Genomic DNA, 5,000 nt, shown 5'->3' on the forward strand with positions numbered 1-5,000 from the left:
GAGAGAGAGAGAGAGAGAGAGAGAGAGAGAGAGAGGAAATTGGACTGATAAGGGTTATTGTGAAGCAGGAAGAGAGTGGAGTTAGCTGAGAGGAAGTAGCAGCAAGTCGCGTGGCGTGCAGGGTTTTTTTCCCCGTCGTAATATCCTTCAGAAATACTTTAAAGGAAAATGGTTCATTTTCCTCGACAATGAACGGAGTTGAGTGCACAAATCACTGTGCAAGAATTGGCGCTGTGTGTGTGTGCGTGTGAGAGGGAAAGAAAGAGAGAAAGAGAGAGAGAGAAAGGGTGTGTGTGTGTGTGTGTGTGTGTGTGTGTGTGTGTGTGTGTGTGTGTGTGTGTGTGTGTGTGTGTGTGTGTGTGTGTGTGTGTGTGTGTGTGTGTGTGTGTGTGTGTGTGTGTGTGTGTGTGTGTGTGTGTGTGTGTGGAGGGCAGTTGTACAAGAGCAGATTGTGGAGTGTGTGTGTACACACCAGACCTGAGATTACTGAGCAGATTGCACAGCTGGCAAGCAGCCGTCTCTCTCTCTCTCACTCTGTTTCTTTGTCGCTCTCTCTCCCCCCACACGTGCACATATGAACATGCACACACACACAGAGAAGGAAAAACAAATATTGACAAAATATTGATCCTGGGTCTATTGTTCCATATTGACATGGACACTAATGCCAGGAATATGATTCTGGACCATGGCTAAAATCACAAGTGAGAGCATTCCCTACTTAACCACATAAAACCCAATATATTTTTATGTGCATCTGCAAGCTCCGCGTTGCGTTTTGATGCATTTTAAGTTTGTAGATCTGCTATTTTCGCAGAATGTTCTTCTATTTTCACAGACTGTTCCGCTATTATGACATTCCCAGAATAGGGATGCTACAGTTCATGTGGCTAATTCATGTTTACACCCATGTTTATAGTCTTATAAAGAACCATGATTCTGATTGTTTGACTTGGATATAACTGGTACTACAGCTGGAAAACAGAAAACCTCACAATCAAGAGTTTCCTATTAAGTAATCCTGAGTGTTAATTTTACTCTGAGAGTGTACAAATGGAGTATTGATCTTCAATGGTCTTATCTGTGGAAGGCATTAATGTGAATCAATACCTTCCATGTGTTAATATGCACCACATTATTATGTGTTAACATGTTATGATCACAGAATCCATTATCATGTGAAAAACACTCAAACACACATGCACGCCTGCACTCACTCACACACACACACACACACACACACACACGCACACGCACACACGCACACACGCACACACGCACACACGCACACGCACACACGCACACACACGCACACACACTGAAACATACAGAGCAGCAAAAGATAACGTGAGAACGACTTGACCTTTCACCTTTAAGTGGTTGTGGCAGGTGTGCAATTAGTGCAATGTGTTGTAGGTGTGCAAGTGAGTGTGTGTGTGTGTGTGTGTGTGTGTGTGTGTGTGTGTGTGTGTGTGTGTGTGTGTGTGTGTGTGTGTGTGTGTGTCTGTGTGTGTGTGTGTGTGTGTGTGTGTGTGTGTGTGTGTGTGTAGTGTGTGTGCGTGTGCGTGTGTGTGTGTGTGTGTGTGTGTGTGTGTGTGTGTGTGTGTGTGTGCACGTGTGCATGTGGTTTACCATTTACTTTAGACTGGCTTATATTTGTGTGAGTACAAGCAAAATCCTGAGAGTGAATTTAACTCAGTGTTGTGGACCGATGTGCGTGTGTGTCTGTTGTGTCTAACTGTATGTGTATGTGGACCCACAAAGTGCACGTGTTACCTACGGTTTGTCTGTTGCAGTGCACATGCTAGTTAAAGGGAGGGCAACAGATAAGGGACAACTTCAGATATTTACATATTAGTCCATATCTAACAATAACAATATCAGTTGCTGGGTTCTCCATAACTGCTGAAAAAGAAATGGGGAATGGGGTTGGGGCAGATTTAGCTGTTCAAACACATGTACTGTTTTTCACATTATTTAGGACCAATACACACATCACCTTCAAAGGGCACCTCAAAGTATTCTACGATTACTGTACACGTTTAGCATTTTTTTCATACTTGTTGTTGTTCTTCAATTAAAACCTTTTTTTCCCCTTCTTTTTTTAATCTTTAAGCCTGAATTATACTTTGTTGCCTACCGGTATCGCACAACGAAAATATAAGATCTACAAGCTCTCAATGCAACGCAGCGCAATCTTCTAATTTAGGCATGTGACACCGTCATTCGATGGACTATAAATTAATCATTACACCGCTTTATTCACTGCTGCACTGTCCACCAAAATAATCAAAACTGAAGAAAGAAGACAAAAGTTGGTGTCCATTTTTTTCCCATCCAGGAAACACCTGCCATTCCATCTCATGCCATTCCTGACATGTGTACATGCTGGCTTTGTGCTGTCAGGATGCAGGGCCGTCCGTCATCTCCTTTTGTTTTAGCTTTTTGTGGATTTTCTGGCCCCCGAGGGCCAGAGAAGAGAGGGGACTTCACTAAAAGTTGAACACATAAACAGCAGTGCACAGGAGACACAAAGGAAGGCGGGAGCACCTGCCCATGGGGTCTTTGTGTGTCTTAATAAGGCACAGCCTACTGTCTCTGGCAACCCCCACCTAATTACACACACACACACAGAGCAAGATACACATACAAACACAAATACAAGCATGCGCATATGCATGCACGTACATGCAGTACACACAAGAGCATAAGCACTCTCGGACACACACACGCACACACACACTCCCACACACTCCCACTCTCACACACACACACACACACACACACACACACACACACACACACACACACACACACACACACACACACACACACACACACACACACACACACACACACACACACACACACACACACACACACACCCTACGCACACGCACACGCACGCGCACACACTTCCGAACTATATGCCAGTCTAATGTGCTGCAGTTTGATAAAGAACAGCCAGCTTTATTACTGCCAGGTACAACCACAGGGAGCCATCTTCCCCGACAGATGAAAGCCTACATGTGTGTGTTAGCGCTTGTAATGCTCATAGTAGGTTCCCTGTGTTGTGTACTTCCACTGTATGTGTGTTTGCACATGTGTGTAGCTAGTAACCCGTGTGAGGGCGGTGGTTTTATGGTCGAGCGGCGATGTCTGTCGTAAAAGTGTGGGAGCGCTCATGTGAGACGTATAAATGGAGATTGGCCTCTTCTCTGACATGTTCTTTATTGCGGACCCCTGGGACCCCCAGGGGGCCAAGGCCACGGCGCCATGCCACCTTTTATATAATCTGAAATGTGCATGTGCATCATTTTGACTTTTTTTCCCCTGTATTTTGGAAGAGAGGAAGAGGGTGCAAGACCTGAGGCCAATTCTACAAAATGCCTTCTAAATCTGTAGTTCTCACACTTTCAAGATTTTTCAAAATTGTTCAAAAATAACAGATGTACAAGCTCACAGCGCTGTGAGCTTGTATATCTGCTATTTTTGAATAGCCAACGCTAAAATCTAAAATGACACGATGCTTTCATGGTTTTAATGGGTTAAAGAAAAGAGAGAAAATATTAGTATTTTCTAATAATAGTCTGTGACTTAGTCTTATACTCTTGGCATTAGAAATTAACACAATGTTGGCCAAGCCTTATCAACATTGAGAACAGGTCTCAAACAAAGGTGTTCTGGACAACATTAAAAGCACTTTTCTACTGGTCAATGGCACATAATAATAGTGCGTAACCATATCATCAATATAAAAGTTAACATAGGCATCTTTCACTCCTTGAACCAGATAATTTATGAAAATGGTAAATACAAGTATAGACCAAGCACAGAGCCCTGTGTAACACCCCATGCAAACAGACAGAATGTCAGAGCAATGACCATCATATGGTGCACTGAGACCTATCACTGAGGTAGTTGGAGAACTCTGATAGCCTTATGTTAAAACACCTCCGTTTAAGGATAGTATGGTCAACCGTGTCAAGACAAAAGACCAGCGGTTCTCAAATTGATATATATTTGGCCACGGACCCCCCTCTGAAACTTTTTTGTGCCAAGGACCCCCAGAAGAGAATATTTGTGATACAAATGTTTTAATCATTCACATTTTTTCAAATACTTTTACGATTTTTTATATTTTTTTCAAAAATAGCAGACGTACAAGCTCGCAGAGCTGCACGAAGTGACGCGCTGTGAGCTAGTAGATCTGTTATTTTTGAATAGGCAAAATATAAATGGGTATGCTGGGGACCCCCTAGAACCCCCCCCAAGGACCCCACTTTGAGAACCACTGCTGTAGACAAATCAATAAAAACAGATGCACAATCAATGTTGTTTGTTTTATCAAGTGCTACACTGCTAAATAAAATGTTTCCAAATCTTTGGAATTTCTTTGTTTCCACTACCAAGGAAAGAAATGCTGAAAGAATGACAAAGACTAATGGAGGAGGGAAAGAAAGACAAAGTAATATTTTTTTTTAGGACAGCCTGTAGCACAGGCCATGCTTAGCAACCTTATGTTGCAGGGACGTTAGCACCATAACACTTCCAGTAGCTTTTGCAGAACATTTTCTTCAAAACGACAAAAACTAAAACTAAAACTAAAACTAAAACTAAAACTGAAACTGAAACTGAAACTGAAACTGAAACTAAAAACTAAAAACAACATTAAAAACAGAAATAGTCTTTAGTGTAACTATGGTCATGTGCTTTTCATGGTTCCTTTTGCCTGTTTGTTGTACACCAGTGCAAAAGAGTTCTGTACTGTACTGCATGTACACAGATGCCTTTGGAAATGTATTTTAAATTGAACCAAACCCCACCTTTTGTTCCCATCCTGGACTTTAAAAGCCCACCCTTTCGCCTCTGGGCGCGCAATGTCATATGAATTCTTAACAGGAAATGCCACGCCAGCAGCCACAGATTAATAATGCAATTTTCTATCTAACTTCTTATTTATGTGAAGCAAAAAGTTCCCCCGAGACTCCTGTATTATT

The 5,000-nt window shown here is 42.3% G+C and overlaps 1 protein-coding gene across 1 annotated transcript in view; it reads right to left on the reverse strand.

The window, feature by feature from the left end:
• The window catches only part of myt1b (myelin transcription factor 1b), a gene marked incomplete at its 3' end in the record, with an annotated part of 156,628 nt that overhangs the window by 97,698 nt on the left and 53,930 nt on the right, over nucleotides 1-5,000 (reverse strand). The gene's annotated exons all lie outside the window — the stretch shown is intronic.

This window comes from Gymnoscopelus braueri (genome assembly GCF_963280865.1).
Source record: "Gymnoscopelus braueri genome assembly, chromosome: 12".
Classification (NCBI taxonomy): Eukaryota; Metazoa; Chordata; class Actinopteri; order Myctophiformes; family Myctophidae; genus Gymnoscopelus; species Gymnoscopelus braueri.